The following is a 22007-nucleotide window of genomic DNA, read 5'->3' as shown; positions in this document are numbered from 1 at the left end:
TGAATCTAGTCATATTTTTATTATGCTAAGATTACTGGTAATGTTGAAAAAATACTTCTAGCTTTTCCAAATATTGCTGGATACTAGAAACTTGAATATATGTAATTTCTATTAATGATATATAATTAAATTCAGATCCTTCAGTATTGTACAGCTCAGTCATTAGCAAATGGCTACATGTGCCAAAGCTGGTAGCTCTCCAAGTTGCAGGTGGTTCTCAATGGTATCCAGGGTGATACTTGGGCTATAGCCACAGGCAAAATGGCAAAGTAGAAGTGAACTTTGGTTCGCGTCCACTTTCTTTTTAGCATCATTATTCCAGCAGTTGGAATGGAATAATAGAGTGATCCTCGTATCAAAGTCTTCTTTGATGGGTCTGACATGGAGGTGGATAGATGACAGCATTATGGAAAGCAAGAGGTGGTATACAAAGTGACATGTCCCCCAGAGGAGTGACCTTTATGTAAAGGAGAAGAAGCATTATAGAGTAAGAACTCCCCTGCACCATTCTTGACTCAGGGATATGGAGTGATGAGCAGTGTTTACTCAAGTGTTGCTAAAGAAGTGAAATCCTCAGTGGAGAGCAAGGAGAAGGAGGCAGAGCTCAGAGAAGCTCTTTCTGCTTGACTGCTCAAAGGGAAGGATGTCTCAACAAGGCCACAACACACCCACTGCCAGGATGGAGGAAGAAGGTGTTAAGGATGGTCGCTGGTGGTCTGTCTGCCACCAGAGACACACTCTTTGGATATTTGTTTTTGTCATCTCTATGGTGGAGGTGAAAATACTTACCCTGCAAGGCTGTTGTGAGGATCAAGTACAATCATCCTCCTTGAACGCACCCTTTGTTTCAAAATTGTTGTTTTTCAACCTTGCATCATAATGTAAAAGTTTATTCTCTAAGTGAAGCTGATCTCATCCATCAAAAAAGAAAAAAATGATTCTTGGCTTCTTCCTTTTCCCCTTATTGCCATTCTCCTTCTTCTATACCTGTTTACTTAAAGAAAAGGTCAGCGACTTGGCCACCCCATTCCTGAACTGTTGCCAACCGTTGGTATATGCACTGCCTTGCTGAAAACTCCCAAGGCACCAATGGTTTTTTAAAACCTCAAAATCACTTAGTGACGCTTATCAACAGCTAATATTAATGGATAATGACAAAAACCACAGATGTCTTCCCAGAACGGACAGAATAAAATCAATGTAGCCTGGGCTAGGGAATGTTAAAAAATTATAGAAGTAAAGTATCATCTTTTCCAACTTTTATCTTGTAATAAAACTTTCTATATTTTTAAGTGCTTAATTACCATTCCTTCCTCTTTTACAAAAAATACTATCTGGCTCAAGTCTGTAATCCCAGCACTTTGGGAGGCCGAGGTGGGTGGATCACTTGAGGTCAGGAGTTTGAGATTAGCCTGGCCAACATGGTGAAACCCCGTCTCTACTAAAAATACAAAAATAAGCTGGGCATGGTGATGGGTGCCTGTAATCCCAGCTACTTGGAAGGCTGAGGCAGGAGAATCGCTTGAATCCAGGAGGTGGGGATTGGAGGGAGCAGAGATCGCACCACTGCACTCCAGTCTGAGCGACAGAGCACGACTGTCTTAAATAAATAAATAAATAAATGAATAAATAAATAAATAAAATCTAATGTAATGAGTTGCACTCTGAGGAAAAGAAAACATATCAAAAAATCTCAACAACTTTAACCAGTTTTCAAAGTTAAAACTTCATTTATAAGGTGATCATAATGTTACTAAATAGGCCATAGAAAATACAATATATTTATTTAGATTGTGTGGGCACCAACCAGCAAACCACCATCTTTGATTATGAAGATCAACTCTATACTCTCATCTAAGTACACACAGTGGGCTTCTGAACACCACACCGGAGGGAGCAGAGAGAAGAGATTGTGTTATATATTCACCCTGAGCACCACAAATACTCTTGGCCACCTTGATTTTGGTTTTTGGTTGGAATTAGGAAGTTTTGGTGGAACAGTTTTTGTCTGTTAAGAATCAAACTCCATGTCTGGACGCATAGCAGTAAATACTGTATTCTTAAAGTTTTCCAGCTGAAATTTATGTTCAATGAATATTTACTGGCACTTACTACATGCAAAGCTCTGCCTTATGGGCTGGAAATATGAATAGGATACAAATTTAGATTTTAAGGAGCTTAGAATTTTGTGGTATGTATTTATGTGTGGGTGTGTAAAATGGCAAAAAGCTTTTTAAATAGTTTTAAAAAGTTAGTCACACAATTATTTCTAAGAGGCTGATGACTTTCTCTGGAGAGGAATTCACTGATCTTCTTTTTGAGGAATATAAGCCTATATTCTCAGAGCCGAATGAGAGAAAGGGGATGGGGTCTTGTTTATTCAGTATGTAGACTTTTCCTTTGTTCCTCGGTTTTAATTTTACCTCAGTGCTGCCCTTGGCTGTGCCTGGAGCACAGGGCACCTCCAATTCAGCCTCTCCAGAAGTAAACTTGTGTTCTGCCTATCTTGTGTTTGTTGGGAGGAGAGGACCTGGGACTCTACTACTATTGATGAAGAATCCGAAAAAGTCTTCTATTCTTAGCCCTGTGCCACACCCTACCTGTGAGGTAGACTTTGTCTCTTTTTCCCCCAAATTCCTTGCCCATCTACTTATCATCTTCCATAATTAATTAACATTTAACATCATTTCCTTTATTGAGCTTCTTATGATTTTGGGTTTATTAGTGTTCATTCCTTTACTTTTGTATTTCAGGCTTTTGGGAAGAAGTAGAGGTAATGTCTTTCGCACAAAAATATGTGCAGGCCGGGCGTGGTGGCTCACGCCTGTAATCACAGCACTTTGGGAGGCCAAAGTGGGCAGATCACCTGAGGTCAGGAGTTCGAGACCAGCCTGACTAACATGGAGAAGCCCCGTCTCTATTAAAAATACAAAATTAGCTGGGCGTGGTGGTGCATGCCTGTAATCTCAGTTACTCGGGAGACTGAGGCAGGGGAATCGCTTGAACCCGGAAGGTGGAGGTTGTGGTGAACCGAGATCGAGCCATTGCACTCCAGCCTGGGTAGCAAGAGTGAAACTCCATCTCAAAAAACAAAACAAAACAAAAAAAGAAAAAAATATGTCTAATTACCTATGTTTGACTCTGTGAGATCTTTGGACACAGCACCTTGCCATCTTTGCAGCACTGCTCCCAGACCACTGCTTGTGTTGGTTGGAATGGTTCTTGGCATAGCTCATCCATGCTACTTATTGACACAATTAGAAGTTTACTGTTCCATAGCAGCTGCCATATGACAAGTCTGAAGCACATTACATCACTCTCTGGGGGATCTTTGTGGTATTATATAACATAGTGGACTTGGTACATTTGCTAAATTCTCTAATGCACAAAGTACTATTCTAAGTGGGATATAAGATTGGAATCAGATATGCAATTAGCCTTAAAGGAGTCTGAACTCCAGGTACTCTACTGGGGGAGCTAAGAAACACTCATAAGACCAGGCACGGTGGCTGACGCTTGTAATCCCAGCATTTTGGCAGCCTATGGTGTGTGGATCACGAGGTCAAGAGATCGAGGCAGTCCTGGCCAATATGGTGAAACCCTGTCTCTATTAAAAATACAAAAATTAGCTGGGTGTGGTGGCACATGCCTGTGGTCCCAGCTGCTTGGGAGGCTGAGGCAGGAGAATCTCTTGAACCCGGGAGGCAGAGGTTGCAGTGAACCGAGATCATATTGTGCCATTGCACTCCAGCCTGGTGACAGAACTAGACTCCATCTCAAAAAAAAAAAAGAAAAGAAAAAGAAACACCATAAGTCACTATAATACAACAAAGGAATCTCTCTCTCTCTTTTTTTTTCTAAGCCTGTATATACCTGTCATCAATTATGCTATGTAGTTCAGCAATGAAATAGCAGACTTCTCTAAAACTCTCAACTTGGGCTGTGTGGCCTGGGGCTTAAGAGCATGGACTCTGGAGCTAAGTGGCCAGTGCAAACTCTGGATTTGAATCCAAATCCTAGAATCCAAATTCTAGAATCCAAATTCTAGGAGCTGTGTGACTTCTGACAAATTGCTTTTTTTTCTTTTTCAACTTTTATTTTAGAGTCGGGGGTACATGTGCAGGATTGTTACAGAGGCATATTGTGTGATGCTGAAGTTTGGAGTACTAATGATCCCATCACCCAGGTAGAGAGTGTAGTACTCAATAGGCAGTTTTTCAGCCTTTGCCCCTGTCCCTCTCTCCTCCTGCTAGTAGTCTTCACTGTTTATTGTTCCCCTCTTTATGTCCATGCGTACCCAGTGTTTAGCTTCCTCTTGTAAGTGAGAACATGAGATATTTGGTTTTCTGTGTCTGTGATAGTTCACTTAGGATAATGGCCTTCAGCTGTATCCATGTTGCTGCAAAGGACATGATTTTGTTCTCTTTTATGATGCATAGTATTCCATTGTACATATACCAAATTTTCTTCATCCAGTTCACTGTTAATGAACACCTGGGTTGATTCCATGTCTTTGCTATTGTGAATAGTGCTGCAATGAACATACAAGTGCCTGTATTCTTTTGGTAGAACAATTTATTTTCCTTCGGGTGTATACCCAGTAATGGGATTGCTGGGTCAAATGATAGTTCAACTCTTAGTTCTCTGAGAAATCTCCAAATTGCTCTCCACAGTGGCTGGACTAATTTACATCCCCACCAACAATGTATAAATGTCCCATTTTCTCCATAGCTCACCAACATATGTTATTTTTTGACTTATTTATTTATTTATTGAGATGGAGTCTCAGTCTGTCGTCCAGGCTGGAGTGCAGTGGCGCCATCTTGGCTCACTGCAAGTTCTTCCTCCTGGGTTCACACCATTCTCCTGCCTCAGCCTCCCAAGTAGCTGCGACTACAGGTGCCTACCACCATGCCCGGCTATTTTTTTGTGTTTTTAGCGGAGACAGGGTTTCACCGTGTTAGCCAGGATGGTCTTGATCTCCTGACCTTATGATCCGCCCACCTTGGCCTCCCAAAGTGCTGGGATTGCAGGTGTGAGCCACCGTGCCCGGCCTATTTTTTGACTTTTAACAAAAGCCATTCTGACTGGTGTGAGATGGCATCCCATTGTGGTTTTGAGTTGCATTTCTCTGATTGTTAGTAATACTGAGAATTTTTCATATCTATTGGCTACTTGTATGTCTTCTTTTGAGAAGTTTCTGTTCATGCCCTTTGCCCACTTTTTTTATTTTTTATTTTTTATTTTTATCCCCATAAGTTATTGGGATACAGATGGTGTTTTGTTACATGAGTAAGTTCTTTAGTGGTGATTTGTGAGATTTTGGTGCACCCATTACCCAAGCAGTACACACTGCACCCTATTTGTAGTCTTTTATCCCTTGCCCCCTCCCACCCTTCCGCCAAAGTCCCCAAAGTCCATTGTATCATTCTTATGCCTTTGTGTCGTCATAGCTTAGCTCCCACATATCAGTGAGAACATATGATGTTTGGTTTTCCATTCCTGAGTTACTCAGAATAATAGTCTCCAATCTTATCCAGGTTTCTGCAAATACCATTAATTCATTCCTTTTTATGGCTGAGAAGTATTCCATCATAAATATATATACACATATATATGTATATATATAAACACATATATATCACAGTTTCTTTATCCACTCATTTTTTGATGGGCATTTGGGTTGGTTCCTTGATTTTGTAGTTGCAAATTGTGCTGCTATAAACATGCATGTGCAAATATCTTTTTCTATTAGTGACTTCTTTTCCTCTGGGTAGATACCCAGTAGTGGAATTGCTGGATCAAATGGTAGTTCTACTTTTAGTTGTTTAAGGAATCTGCACACTGTTTTCCACAGTGATTGTACTAGTTTACCTTCCCACCAGCAGTGTAGAAGTGTTCCCTGATCACCACATCCATGCCAACATCTTCTGTTTTTTAATTTTTTGATTATGGCCATTCTTGTAGGAGTCAAGTGGTATCACATTGTGGTTTTGATTTGAATTTCCCTGATCATTAATGATGTTGAGCATTTTTTCATATTTTTGGGCCATTTGTATATCTTCTTTTGAGAATTGTTTATTCATGTCCTTAGCCCACTTTTTGATGCGATTTTTTTTTTTTTTTCCTCACTGATTTGTTTGAGGTCTTTGTAGATTCTGGTTATTAGTCCTTTGTCAGATATATAGATTGTGAAGATTTTCCCACACTCTGTTGGTTGTTTGTTTACTCTGCTGACTGTTCCTTTTGCCATGCAAAAGCTCTTTAGTTTAATTAAGTCCCAGCTATTTATCTTTGTTTTTATTGCATTTGCTTTTGGGTTCTTGGTTATGAAATCCTTGCCTAAGCCAATGTCTAGAAGGGTTTTTCCAATGTTATCCTCTAGAATTTTTATACTTTCAGGTCTTGGATTTAAGTCCTTAATCAATCTTGAGTAGATTTTTGCATAAGGTGAGAGATGAGAATCCAGTTTTATTCCCCTACATATGGCTAGCCAATTATCCCAGCACAATTTGTTGAAAAGGGTGTCCTTTTCCCACTTTATGTTTTTGCTTGTTTTGTTGAAGATCAGTTGGCTGTAAGTATTTGGGCTTATTTTTGAGTTCTCTAGTCTATGCCATTGGACTATGTGCCTATTTTTACACCAGTACCATGCTGTTTTGGTGACTATGGCCTTATAGTATAGTTTGAAATCAGGTAATGTGATGCCTCCAGATTTGTTCTTTTGCTTAGCCTTGCTTTGGTTATGCAGGCTCTTTTTTGGTTCCATATGAATTTTAGAATTGTTTTTCTCTAATTCTGTGAAGAATGATGGTGTTTTTTGTTTTGTTTTGTTTGTTTGTTTGTTTTTTAGGATTGTGTTGAATTTGTAGATTGCTTTTTGGAGTATGGTCATTTTCACAATATTGATTCTACCCATCCATGAGCATGGGATGTGTTTTCATTTGTTTGAGTTGTCTATGATTTCTTTCAGCAGTGTTTTGTAGTTTTCCTTGTAGAGGTCTCTTGCTTGCTTTGTTAGGTATATTCCTCAGTATTTTATTTTTTTTTGCAGCTATTGTAAGAGGGGTTGAGTTCTTGACTTGACTCTCAGCTTGGTCACTGTTGGTGAAGAGCTACAAATTTGTGTACATTAATCTTGTATCCAGAAACTGTGCTGAATTCTTTTGTCAGTTCTAGGAGCTTTCTGGAGGAGTCTTTAGAGTTTTTGAGGTAAACGATCATATTGTCATCAAACAGCAACAGTTTGACTTCCTCTTTACTAATTTGGATGCCCTTAATTTCTTTCTCTTGTCTGATTGCTCTGGCTAGAACTTCCAGTGCTATGTTGAAGAGGAGTGGTGAGAGTGGGCATCTTTGTTTTGTTCCAGTTCTCAGAGGGAATGCTTTTAACTTTTTCTCATTCAGGATTGTGTTGATTGTGGGTTTGCCATAGATGGCTTTTATTACTTTGAGTTATATCCCTTGTATGCCGATTTTGCTGAGAGTTTTAATCATAAAGAGATGCTGGATTTTGTTGAATGCTTTTTTGCATGTATTGAGATGATCATGTGATTTTTGTTTTTAATTCTGTTTATGTGGTGTATCACATTTACTGGCTTGCATGTGTTAAACCATCCTTATATCCCTGGTATGAAACCCACTTGATCATGGTGGATTATCTTTTTGATATGTTGTTGGATTTAGTTAGCTACTATTTTGTCAGGGGTTTTAGCGTCTATGTCCATCAGGGATTTCGATCTAAAGTTTTCTTTTTTGGTTATGTTCCTTCCTGGTTTTGGTATTAGGGTGATACTGGTTACATAGAATGATTTAGAATGGTTCATACATGCTGGAATCCTAAATGCTCCAGACTTTTCTCTCTCTCAATCTTGTGGAGTAGTGTCAATAGGATTGGTATCAATTCTTCTTTGAATGTCTGGTAGTATTCTGCTGTGAATTCGTCTGGTCCTGGACTTTTTTTTTTGGTTGGTAATTTTAAAATTACCATTTCAATCTTGCTGCTTGTTATTGGTCTGTTCAGGGTATCTAATTCTTCCTGATTTAAGCTAGGTGGGTTGTGTTTTTCCAGGAATTTATCCATCTTTTCTAGGTTTCTAGTTTATGTGCATAAAGGTGTTCATAGTAGCCTTGAATGATCTTTTGTATTTCTGTGGTGTCAGTTGTAATAACTCCCATTTCATTTCTTATCGAACTTGTTTGGATTTTCTCTCTTCTTGGTTAATCTTGCTAATGGTCTATCAATTTTATTTATCTTTTGAAAGAACCAGCTTTTTTTTTTTTCATTTATCTTTTGTATTTTTTTTTGTTTCAATTTCATTTAATTCTGCTCTGATCCTGGTTATTTCCTTTCTTCTGCTGGATTTGGGTTTTGTTTGTTGTTGTTTCTCTAGTTCCTTGAGGTGTGAGCTTAGAATGTCAGTTTGTGGTTTTTCAATCTTTTTGATGTAGGTGTTTAGGGCTATGAACTTTCCTCTTAGCAATGCCTTTGCCTTATCCCAGAAATTTTGATAGGTTGTATCACTGTTGTCATTCAGTTTGAATAATTTTTAATTCCCAACTTGATTTTGTTTTTGACCCAATGATCATTAAGGAGCAGGTTATTCAATTTCCCTGTGTTGGCATGGTTTTGAAGATTCCTTTTGGAGTTGATTTCCAGTTTTATTCCACTGTGGTCTGAGATGGTGCTTGATATAACTTCAATTTTCTGAAATTTATTGAGGCTCATTTTGTGGCCTATCATATGGTCTATCTTGGAGAAAGTTCCATGAACTGTTGAATAGAATGTGTATTTTGTAGTTGTAGGATGGAATGTTCTGTATAAATCTGTTAAGTCCATTTATTCCAAGGTATAGTTTAAATCCATTGTTTCTATTTTGACTTTCTTTCTTGATTACCTGTCTAGTGCTGTCAGTGGCATATTAAAGTCTCCCACTATTATTGTGTTGCTGTCTATCTCATTTCTTAGACCTATTGTGATTATTTTATTAATTTGGGAGCTCCAGTGTTAGTTAGGTGCATATATGTTTAGGATTGTGATATTTTCCTGTTGGACAAGGAAACTTGTCCTTCCTTTACCATTATATAATGTCCCTCTTTTTAACTGCTTTTTAAAAAAATGTCTTTTTAAACCACTGCTGCTTTAAAGTTTGTTTTGTCTGATATAAGAATAGCTACTCCCACTCACTTTTGGTGTCCATTTGTGTGAAATGCCTTTTTCCACCCCTTTACTTTAAGTTTATGTGAGTCCTTATGTGTTAGGTGAGTCTCTTGAAAGCAGCAGATAGTTGGTTGGTGAATTCTTATCCATTCTGTAGTTCCGTATCTTTTAAGTGGAGAATTTAGGCCATTTGCATTCAATGATAGTATTGAGATGTGAGGTGCCATTGCATTTATCATGCTCTTTGTTGCCTGTGTACCTTGGTGTTTCATTTTTTGCTTTTACTTTGTTTTTTTTTTTTTGGAGACAAGAGTCTTGCTCTGTTGCCCAGGCTGGAGTGCAGTGGCACAGTCTTGGCTCACTGCAACCTCCACCTCCTGGGCTGAAGTGATTCTCCTGCCTCACCCTCCTGAGTAGTTGGGATTACACGCACCCACCACTGCACCTGGCTAATTTTTGTATTTTTTTGGTAGAGGTAGGGTTTCGCCATGTTGGACGGGATGGTCTTGAACTCCTGACGTTAGGTGATCTGCCCACTTCTGCCTCCCAAAGTGCTGGGATTACAGGTGTGAACTACTGTGCTTGGCCTGTTTTTACTTTGTAAATTGTATTTTTGTTTTATAGGTCCTGTGAGATTTATGCTTTAAAGAGGTTCCGTTTTGACGTGTTTCCAGGATTTGTTTCAATATTAAGAGCTCCTTTTAGCAGCTCTTATAGTGGTGGCTTGGTAGTGGCGAATTCTCTCATCATTTGTTTGTCTGAAAAAGAATATACTTTCCATCGTATGTGATGCTTAGTTTCGCTGGATATAAAATTCTTGGCTGATAATTGTTTTGTTTGAGGAGGCTGAAGATCAGGCCCCAATCCCTTTTAGCTTGTAGAGTTTCTGCTGAGAAATCTGCTGCTAATCTGGTAGGTTTTGCTTTATAGGTTATCTGGTTGCTTTTGTCTCACAGTTCTTAAGATTTTTTCCTTCGTCTTAAGTTTAGATAACCTGATGACAATGAGCCTAGGTGATGATCTTTTTGCGATAATTTCCCAGGTGTTCTTTGTACCTCTTGTATTTGAATGTGTGGGCCTCTAGTAAGGCTGGGGAGGTTCTTCTCAATTATTCCCCCAAATATGTTTTTCCAGCTTTTAGATTTCTCTTCTTTCTCAAGAACACCGAATATTCTTAGGTTTGGTAGTTTAACATAATCCAAGACATCTTGGAGGGTTTGTTTATACTTTCTTACTCTTTTTCCTTTGTCTTTGTTCGATCTGGTTAATTTGAAGACCTTGTCTTCGAGCTCTGAATTTCTTTCTTCTACTTGTTCAATTCTATTGCTGAGACTTTCTAGAGCATTTTGCAGTTCTGTAAGTGTGTCCAATGTTTCCTAAAGGTTTGATTGCTTTTTCTTTATGCTATCTATTTCCTCGAATATTTCTCCCCACACTTCTTGCATTGTTTTTCAGGTAAACCAGGGATTTCTTCTTGGTTTGGATCCATTGCTGATGAGCTAGTGTGATTTTTTGGGCGTGTTAAAGAGCCTTGTTTTGTTGTATTACCAGAATTGGTTTTCTGGTTCCTTCTCATTTGAGTGGATAGGTTCTGTCAGAGGAAAGGCCTAGGGCTGAAGGGTGTTGTCCAGATTATTTTGTCCCATGGGGTGTTCCCTTGATGTAGTACTCTTCCTCTTTTCTTATGGAGTTGGCTTCCTGACAGCCAAGCTGTAGTGATTGTTATTTCTCTTCTGGGTCTAGCCACCCAGCAAGTCTACCAGGCTCTGGGCTGGTACTGGGGGTTGTCTGCACAGAGTCCTGTGATGTGAACTGTCTATGGGTCTCTCAGCCGTGGATACCAGCACCTGTTCCGGTGGAGGTGGCAGGGGCATGAAATGGATTCTGTGAGTGTTCTTAGCTTTGGTGGTTTAATGCTCTATTTTTGTGCTGGTTGGCCTCCTGCCGGGAGGTGGCTCTTTCCAGTAGCATCAGCTGTGGTAGTATGGAGAGGAACCAGTAGTGAGCAGGGGCCTAGAACTCCCAAGATTACATGCCTTTTGTCTTCAGCTACCAGGGTGGGTAGGGAAGGCCCATCACATGGGGGCAGGGCTAGGCATGTCTGAGCTCAGACTCTCCTTCAGCGGGTCTTGCTGTGGCTGCTGTGGGGGATGGGGTGAGGTTCCCAGGTCCTTGGAGTTGTATACCTAGGAGTATTCTGGCTGCCTCTGCTGAGTCATGCACGTTGTCAGGGAAGTAGGGAAAAGCCGGCAGTCACAGGCCTCACCCAGCTCCCATGTGATCCAAAAGGCTGGTCTTACTTCCACCATGTCCCCCTAATAGTGCCAAGTCTGTTTGCAGGCAGTGGGCAAGCAGGGCTGAGAATTTGCCCCAGGATACCTGCCTACCAGCCTCAAAAGAAAAGGGCTTTAGTTCTTCCTCCGCCTGTGGAGTCTGCACACAGGATTTGCATCCTCCCTGGAGTTCTGGTCGGGGGGGCTTTTTGATTGGTTCAAATTGTTATAAAGTTCAGCTGGAGACTTCCTTCTCCCTGTGGCATTTTCCCTGCACCTCTGGTCACCATCCTGAAGGATCCCTGTGGTTTCAGGCAGGAATGGCCTGCTTGGGGGCCCAGCAAGTTCCCAGGGCCTTTCCTGCCGCTTCCTCTACCCCTGTGTTTCACGCAGCTCTCTAAATGGACTCAGCTCCAGGTAAGGTTGGAATCTTCTCCTGCAAACTAGACCTTCAGTTTCCCCATTGGGGGTGTGTGGTCAGGGGCAGAGGATCTCCCGTTCCCACTTCCACAGTTTGGGCACTCACAGTATTTGGAGTGTCTCCCGGGTCCTGCAGGATCAGTCCGCTTCCTTCAGGGGTCTGTGGGTCCTCTCAGGATTCCTGATTTATTCCTGTAGTCATTCTGGAGATAAAATTCACAATGCGAGACTCCACACGCTGCTCTGTCTACCTGAGTTGGAGCTGGAATCTGGTCCTGCCTCCTGTCTGCCATGATCATTTGCCAAGTTTTTTATGGAGTTATTTGTTTTCTGCTCGTTGATTTATTTAAGTTCCTTATAGATTCTGGATATTAGACTTTCTGACAAGTCATTTGACCATGCCGTCTCAGTTTTATTTTCTGTGAAGTGGGGATGATAACAATAGAAGCTCTCTTGCATGGTTGTTATAAAAATTAAATGAGCATATATATCTTCTCATTTAATGAATAAATGAATGAATTTAACACACACTCTTTATATATATTTGTATATAATATATATAAATACACACACATACACATAGAACAGCGCACGGAGCAGAGTAAGCACCATTTAAGTATTTGTGATTATTTTCTGCTATCCTTCCAAGTGCCTTTTTCTTGTGTTCCTAGCTGGCACATCATAAATGTCTGTTAAATGATTGAACATCTTTTATGCATATTCCTTTTCATTCCCTTCACATGGACTTATATCTAATATGACAATATGATCTGTAGGTAGGGACTGCAACAAAGGAAATTTTTATATTGTCACCAGCATTTCCCATACACTTTGGGGGAGAATTGAGCCATAAAGTAACAGCTTGTATTTTGACTTTTTTCTGGAGCAGAATATTATGGATAACAGTTTAGCTCACGGTTGTTTTGGGGAGTGGTTTGACATTAGTAAAGCTAAGTAGTTCCAAGAATATCACTTAAAAGTCTATATTGTGGCCTTATCAGAATCTGCCAAATAAAATAATAGACAACTGGCACAGACACGGAAGGACAGAGAATCTTTGTGCTTTTATGACCCTGGGGGCTTTCGCACCTTCCACTACTGTGAAATGACCAGTTGTTTACATTCACAGTCTATGGCAGTGTGTGTTTTGTAGATAAGAATACTAAAAGAAGAAAAAAAGGAGGAAGCATTCCATTGGAAATGCTCTGTCTAAATTGTACTATTTCCCTGATTTAGTCTGTCCATTTTATTTATTAAGTCTGTCCATTTTACAGTAAAGACTTAAAATGTTTAAAACTTCTAGGTAAAGTTATGAAAATAGATATGTCATAAGTTCTTTATTGAAACACAAAGCAGATTAGGGGTTGCCAGGGCCTGGGTAGGGGTAACAGGGAATAACTGCTAAATGGGTACAAGGTTTTATTTTGGAGTGACAAAAATGTTCTGAAACTGGATAGAGGCAGTGGTTGCACACATTGTGAACATACTAAATGTCACTGAATTGTTCACTTTAAAATGGTTCCTTTTATGTTATGTGAATTTCCCCTCGATTTAGAAAAGGCAAAATAAAAACAAAAACAAAAACACAGCTTCCAAGTCTTAACTTTCCCAGGCTCCGGCCTCATAAAACAACAGGCCATTTACTTTACACTTGATCTTAATCGAGAGGTCAAGAAGCGATCGACCATTGCTTTAAAAAACAAAACAAAAAATCCCTAAAACACAGAGGACAAACTTATTATTTTTTAACCTTTAAAATTATTAGGCTTGTTTATTACTTTTCAGAAGGGCATGACTTACCTTGCCACCTGTGAGACTTTCTGATGGCAGGTTTTTACTGACTTAAGGGAATGTCAACAATCCTGCTCTGTCACCATGTCTGTGTAGTTTTTGTGTGTTAATATGTTGTTCGAACTTATTAAAGGATATTTTTTATCTTTGTGAGGAAGACTTGATTATAGTACTATGTTCTTCAATTTAGTTTATGGTGAAATGGTCACTAATAACTCTCATTATTTGTATTCTTTGTTTTGCTATTGCTTCTATCACGTTACGACCATGTATTTACTTAATATGAAAAATGCAGTTTAGCAGGAATGGTGTTTATGCTCTTGGGGTGGTGATCAAACAGGGTCCTTTCCTATAGCAGTGGATACATTGTGAAGAGAATGCAGTATTTTAAGCTAAGTTGATGCTGGTGTTTTATATTTGCTCATGTTTAATCTATGGGAAAATATAATAGTTCATACGAAAGCTTTTAGCAACTAACACTTACAAAAATCTTTTAAAGCTGTGTGGCTCAGGATCCCTGGATCTAGAAAATGGTTCCTATAACCAAAGGGTCTATTTTGAATTCGCATTATTGCCCCTTTTCTTTTAGTTTAGTTGAAAGTATTCTCAGCTTTTGGGAGAGAAATAGTTGTTTTGCTAAAGCTGTGGCCTATTGCCACAGCCCATCTGAGAAAGGCACTATGAACATTTGAGTCTCAACCTCCCGCTTGACTCAGACAGTCTGGCTTTAAATCCAGCTTTGTCACTTCCTGGATTTTTGGCAATTTGTCATTGCTACCATAGAGGAACAATAGATGCTTAGACTACAACTAAAATTAATAGAGTCAGTAATCATATGCATCAAAAGTTTGTCTTATTCTTGCCTGGGAAGAATGGGAGAGGGGAGCTTAAAATTTTGTGTTTAATTTGAGATGAGGGTCTTGCTATGTTGCTCAGGCTGGTCACAAACTCCTAGCCAAAAGAGATCCTCCCTCCTTGGACTTTCAAAATATTGGGATTACAGGAGTAAGCCACTGCCTCGGCTTGAGAGGGGGCCTTTAAAAGACAGTCAGGTGTCTGGAATTGCTAGGCTACTTTTTGTTGTTGTTATTCAGCTTTGTAATAGCAGATAGAACTTGTAGTGCCATTCTGGGGCCTTAAGGGAGAAAGTCAGACACCAAGAAAGGCAGAGCAAAAATATAGAAGAATCTGGGTCCTCAGTGACATACCAGCTCTGTAGCTATTCCTGCAAGACTCCTCGCATGAAATAAGTAAATTCCTCTCAGGTGAGTAAGGCATCTGTTACTTGCAGCTGAGTGCAATCTCAACTGAGCAATTGCTCAGGTGCCTCCTAGTTGCATTTAACTGGGGCCTCTAAGAGGTAACATAATTTAGTTCCATGGATTCTAATGGTGGACATATTAAAGAGGGATCTTGGGGTTGACTTGTTGTTGTCCTTCAATCTTCATCCTGTGGCTGGCTGTCCAAAGACAGAACCAACCCTGTGGCTGTATCCACCCTGTGATTGCCTTTTAATACAGTGGCATTTCTATGGTGAAGTTAGCTAATGAAACAGGGTGTCAGCTGAAAAGTTTTATGGAAAAAATACAATACACTTTTCACACACAAGAGTCTTTCTTGTGTATTTAAACAATGATATTAATTGAGATATGAAGCCTGGTCAGTAGAAAGTACATTCCTTTGTAGGTAAAGACATTAAAATTGCTACCTTTTACTGCATTTGTTTTCAATTAGATCTGTCTTGTCAGCTCTTCCCTTGCATCCCAGGGTATGAAGTCACCAGTTTGCTCCAGGCATCACTGTGTTCTATGTGACTTGTGCTTCTGGGCTTGTGCAGTACCATAGCCTTGCTTTTCTTGGGTAAAATGGTAGGGTCTGCCTTGAAACCACATAACACGAAGGCTTGTCCTAAAATATTTCTCTTCTTTGCTTATGAGGCAACCAAACGTTGCCCAATCTAGCCTCTGTTGGTTCCACTTACTCATTACTGTGGAAATGGTCTGTTTTCTGGTAAGAGTGCACATTAATCTTAGGCAAGTGATATGTTTAGGCATTGTGTCTACACCCAAATCTCATATAGAATTGTAATCCCCAGTTGTTTAGGGAGAGACCTGGTGGGAAGCGCAGTTTCCCCCATGCTGTTCTTGTGATAGTGAGTTCTCGTGAGATCTGATGGTTTTATAAGGCAGTTTTCCCTGCTCTTGCTAGCTCTTCTCTCCTGCCACCACGTGAAGAAGGGCCTTGCTTTCTCCCTTTGCCATCTGCCATGATTGTAAGTTTTTTGAGGCCTCCCCAGCCATGTGGAACTGTGAGTCAATTAAACCTTTTTCCTTTATAAATTACCCAGTCTCGAGCAGTTCTTTATAGCAGTGTGAAAGCAGACGAATATGGCAAGTAAACCTTTTAGTATTGGGCATATTTAGCCCTTTAATCATTTAATCAAATGATTGGAAAGAGTATTGATCACATCTAGCCTGTAAAAAATTGAGTCACCATGGTTTTTGTGGGTCTTCCTCTTAGGATTGTCTCTCCTCTCTCCATTTTAAATACTTTCATTGTTTGCCATTCTATTTCTCATCCCTAAGGGAAGACAGATTTGCCATATATTTTATTAGAATAAAATGAGACTCAAGTAATTATATTATTTCTAATTATCGTTGTTAAATATTTTTTGATTACCTCATATGGTTATCTTTTTAAAATAATGCAATTGCCCTAAGGTTGTCGAAATGATTGGTTTTTTATTAGTGATCCTTGTCTGAGATGTAACCTTAAATAACACATCCTTTCTTGCTCTTTAACAGCAAATTGTTTTCCATTTGTAAGCTTTGTTCAGCATGCATTTAGCTCTTCTTTTTCTTTATTTAGCCTTCTGTTCATCAGTTTAGTGTAGAGCTAGTAGAAAGAAAATATTGAGCTATACTGGCATTAAATTAGAATATTTTGACATGTTGTGCCTCCCCATTTTGACTATTTTCTTGCGTGTGCAACATGGAATTGTTATTACACAAATGTACAATATACAATTTTTACACATTTGATTGAAAAGTTAACTTTTATATTATGGAGAAATTTCAGGGTATATTTAATAAGTACTAAGGCTACTATTGAACTAATCACTTTCACATAAGAAAGCTACAATGTAAGTTATAATGTTTCCATTTGTCACTTAAAAAAACCTTCCAGAAACAAACACATTGATGGCTTTCCCTGTGTCTGCTTTACTAAGGGCATTTCAGGGTTGCTTGCTTGGATCCTCATATTTTCAAGTTATGTTAAGTGCTTTAATTTTAATCTTCCCTGGGTACCATGGTGGACAAGTCTCTGAGTGCTAGGTGAGAATTAACAACTTATATTTCTTTAAGCCATTTTGAATGCAAGTACTTTTATTTTCTGTGGTTATGTAATTTTTGAACTCTCTTTTTTATACAACTCTTTAATATTCATCACTAATAATAGATTATTTAAAAAATAACACATTTTAATTATAAAAGCAGCAAGCAATAAGAAATATAGATAAGCAAAATGAAGTAAAATAAAATCCATCCTTAATTCTACTATTCGGATATAATACTGAACTTACCAGCATTTTTATAATGTAATATACTTAAATATAAAAAGTGTACTTTTATGATATACTATTAATATAAACTGTAGAGATTTTACAAAGATGAGATCACATTATTCTGTTTTGAATTCTTCTTTCCTTATTTAAGAGATAGTATGTATCTTATAAGTCATTATTTTTTAATCTATCATTAAAAAGGGGAATTAAACTTGTATTTTTCTCTAAAATAATACATGCTTAATGCAGACAAGTGAAAAAATACAGGTAAGTACAATGGAAAAACAACTGTTAATATAACCATGCAGAAATACGTTTTTGACTTCATTTTAGTCTACATACTTTTGAGCTTTTAAAAATGAGTACATATATATATATATCAATGTTATGTGTACATTTTTATAAACAATATCACATTTTAGATTGTGTTTTATACAGGAATTTTCACTGAGCTGTGTCTATACATTTTTTGTCTTTACATACCTAAATCATAATTTTAATGGCTGAACAATAACCTCATTCTATGATGTATCACTGTTTATTTACCAAATCACCTGTGTTCAACAGTAGGTCATTTAAATTTTTTTTGTTGTTGTTTACATTTCCTCAATTGACCTTACAGAAGACATATTTTAACACTTGTTCAATTTCTGCAGAATAAATGGTAAGGCTTTTGATATAGAATGCCAGATTTCCCTTGGAAAGCTTGTACTAGCTGACAGTCCTGCCAGTAGCACAGGAAGCCTGCTTCCACACACTCCACGTCCTCACTGCCACTGGATTTTCCAGCCAGAGTGCCTTTGACTGCAGCTAATGAGAACCAGGAGGTGGTATGGGTTTAACACTGACAGCTTGGTTTTAAATCTTGATTCTGTGACACAGCAAGTTTTCTGGGCTTTCATTTCCTCATCCATAGCAATACCACTTTTACAGGGTTATTCTGAGGATTAAATGAGATGATAGACATAATGCATTTAGAGTTATCCCTGGCACATATGAAACAGTAAACAAACATTAGCTGTTTTATTTCTTACATAATTAAAATGATACAGTGATAACATTGGTTTGATGTTTTCATATTGATAGTTTGTATATTGTTTCTTAATTCAGTCTGAAGTAAAGATTTTTCTGTTTGATTCTCATCTTAAAAACTCATACTAAATCTAGTTGATCTTCTAAATTTTGCGACAGCTCCAAATAATATAATTCTGACCTCAGATGTGAAATGTAACATTACCTTGCAGTGACTAATCTTGCATACTGTAGGATGAACTTCTGAGATTAAACATCTTCAGGAAAGCTCATTAATTTGGGCAAAGAAGACCAGGTGAGGAGAATTTGCTTTTAAAAAGTTTTAATAGCCATAATAATAATTTATTTACAGAGTGAAGTACAAACTCTAGGACTTCATAATTCTAAATACATTGCAGTGCATTTTCGAATAATGGGACATGGCTGACAATGGCTGAGGCATAGCGACTGGCAGACTAATCAAGTGCAGAAATTGGTGATTGTTTTCATAGCACATGCCAGACTGCATCTCCAGCTGGAAATTCCATAAAAGAAACAAATAATTGTATCACCCTTGGGTGCACTACTGAAAACACAATATCTGGTTTTGTGAGTGCCAGTCCATTCTGCTCAGACACTCTGGTATCATAGTATTGTCTCAGAGGTATCATAGTACTGTCACAGTACTGTCTCAGACAAAATGGGATACTTCAGAGAAAAGCAGCCAAGAGAACTAAAGTCCTATCAGTTAAGGAAGAGTAGAAGAAATCTGGAGTGTTCAGCCTGGAAAAGATTTACAGGGTCGTGGTGGCAGATTTAGAATAGCTGAGCAATGAGACTTGCTCTGTCTCCTTGGGTGGAAACTGGATAAATGGGGAGAAGTTACAAAGCAGCAGATTCTGGTTATTAAGGTTTAATGTAAAGAAAAACTAAATTAGCACTATAATGCAAATAGCTTGACGTATTCCTTCCACAAGGCCACATCAGTTGTATTGTGTGTGTGTGTGTGTGTGTGTGTGTATTTAATACCTATTCTAAAGAGCCAATATATTTAGGGGTTCTGAGAAATTTATAGACCTAGTAAACTGTGGGCCTTTTAATGCATAATTTGTGAACTAATCAATTTTCTCATTTTAATCCCTCTCTTTCTTCCTTCCTTCCTTCCTTCCTTCCTTCCTTCCTTCCTTCCTTCCTTCTTTTCCTCTCTTCCTTTTCTTTTTTTTTTGTTATACTTTAAGTTCTAGGGTACATGTGCACAAAGTGCAGGTTTGTTACATATGTATACATGTGCCATGTTGGTGTGCTCCACCCTTTAACTTGTCATTTACATTATACTACAGAGCTACAGTAACCAAAACAGCAAGGTACTGGCATAAAAACAGACACACAGAGTAACGAAACAGAATAGAGAACCCAGAAACAAATTCATACATCTACAGTAAACTCGTTTTCAACAAAGGTGCCAAGAATATATGTTGGAGAAAAAGCAGTCTCTTCAATAAGTGGGGCTTGGAAATCTGGATATCCATAGGCAGAAGAATGAAACTAGACCCCTATCTCTTGCCATATACAAAAATCAAATTAAAATTGATTAAAGACTTAAATCTAAGACCACAGGCCATGAAATTACTAAAAGAAAATACCCTACCTCAGCTTCCCAAGTGCTAGGATTACAAGCATAAGCCACTGTGCCCAGTGATATAAGATTTCTGACTGCAAAGTTACTCATCTCCCCTTTGCAGTTAGCAACATTTGTGGGGAGATAATTTGAGACCATGTAAACATCCTGGTTGTCATCAAAACTTCACTGTTTCAGTATCTTTTGATGCTTTCTTCTTCAATCAACTACTACTATAATAGTTGCCAAATAATGACCTTCCAGTTCTACCTTTCCTTCTGCATACAGTAGTTAGCGTTCTTATGTAAGGAATAATTATTTGTTTGTTTATGTAATTTGAACTCATGAATTCCTAGTTTATTAAATGGGCCATAATCTGCTATTATCATTAATTTATTTTTTAAAAGTTTTATTTTAAGTCCAGGGGTATAAATGCAGGTTTGTTACATAGGTAAACTTGTGTCATGGGGGTTTGTTGTATAGATTTTGTCACCCAGATCTTAAGCCTAGTACTCATGAGTTATTTAGTTATTAGTTATTTTTCCTGATTGTCTCCCTTCTCCCACCCTCCAGCCTCTAAAAGGCCCTGGTGTGTGTTGTTCCCCTCTGTGTGTCCATGTGTTCTCATCATTTAGCTCCCACTTATAAATGAGAACATACAATATTTGATTTTCTGTTCCTTTGTTAGTTTACTAAGGACAATGGCCTCCAGTTCCATCTGTGTTCCTGCAAAGGACATATCTCTTTCTTTTTTATTGCTGCATAGTATTCCATGGTGTATATTGATCACATTTTCTTCATCCAGTCTACTGTTGGTGGACATTTAGGTTTATTCCATGTGATATGGTTTGTCTCTGTGTCTCCACCCAAATCTCATCTTGTAGCTCCCATAATTCCCATGTGTTGTGGGAGGGAACCAGTGGGAGATAATCAAATCATAGGGGTGTCTTTCCCATGCTGTTCTCATGATAGTGATGGGTCTCAAGAGATCTGATGGTTTTAAAAACTGGAATTTTCCTGTACAGCGTCATTTTTTTTTTTTTTGGCCTGCTGCCATCCGTGTAAGATGTGACTTGCTGCTCCTTGCCTTCCACCATAATTGTGAAGCCTCCCCAGCTATGTGGAACTGTAAGTCCAATAAACCTCTTTCTTTTGTAAATTATCCAGTCTTGGGTATGTCTTTATCAGCAGTAAGAAAGTGAACGAATACAGTAAATTGGTAGCAGTAGAGTGGTGTGCTGCTGAAAAGATACCTAAAAATGTAGAAGTGACTTTGGAACTGGGTAACAGGCAGAGGTTGGAATGGTTTGGAGGGTTCAGAAGAAGACAGGAAAATGTGGGAAAGTTTGGAACTTCTTAGAGACTTGTTGAATGGCTTTGACCAAAAGCCAGATAGCAATATGGACAATAAGGTCCAGGCAGAGGTTGTCTCAGATAGAGATGAGGAACTTGCTGGGAACTGGAAAAAAGGTGACTTTTGTTAGTTTTAGCAGAGACTGGTGGTATTTTGCCTCTGCTCAAGAGATGTGTGGAACTTTGAACTTGAGAGAGATGATTTAGGGTATCTGACTGAAGAAATTTCTAAGCAGCAAAGCATTCAAGAGGTGACTTGGGTGCTGTTAAAGGCATTCAGTTTTATAAGGGAAGCAAGCATAAAAATTCGGGAAATTTGCAGCCCGACAATTTGATAGAAAAGGAAAACCCATTTCCTGAGGAGAAATTGAAGCTGGTAGAAATTTGCATAAGTAATTAGAAGCCAAATGTTAATCCCCAAGACAATAGGAAAAATGTCTCCAGGGCATGTCAGAGGTTTTCATGGCAGCCCCTCCCATTACAGGCCCAGAGGCCTAGGATAAAATGGTCTCATGGGCCAGCCCCATGGTCCCCATGCTGTGTGCAGTCTAGGGACTTGGTGCCCTGTGTCACAGCCACTCCAGCCCTGACTAACAGAGGCCATGGTACAGCTTGGGCTGTTGCTTCAAAGGATGGAAGCCCCAAGCCTTGGCAGCTTCCATGTGGTCTTGAGCCTGTGGGTGAACAGAAGTCAATAATTGAGGTTTGAGAACCCCTGCCTAGATTTCAGAAGACGTATGGAAATGGTACCAGTTTGCTTTCTTTCTTTCCTTTCTTTCCTTCCTTTCCTTCCTTTCCTTTCTTTTCTTTTCTTTT

General features: G+C 38.8%; 1 long non-coding RNA gene across 1 annotated transcript in view; it reads left to right on the top strand.

Annotated features, from left to right (window-relative positions):
• Positions 1–11345: 11345 nt before the first annotated feature.
• The window catches only part of LOC135971660 (uncharacterized), a 517266-nt gene continuing 506604 nt past the window's right edge, over positions 11346–22007 (top strand). Inside the window, exon 1 of the long non-coding RNA XR_010587910.2 lies at positions 11346–11850. This is a non-coding gene — a long non-coding RNA (uncharacterized lncRNA). The remainder of the gene's footprint in view (positions 11851–22007) is intronic.

Source organism: Macaca fascicularis, chromosome 7, assembly GCF_037993035.2.
Source record: "Macaca fascicularis isolate 582-1 chromosome 7, T2T-MFA8v1.1".
NCBI lineage: Eukaryota > Metazoa > Chordata > Mammalia > Primates > Cercopithecidae > Macaca > Macaca fascicularis.
This window is presented reverse-complemented; position numbering and strand designations above follow the sequence as displayed.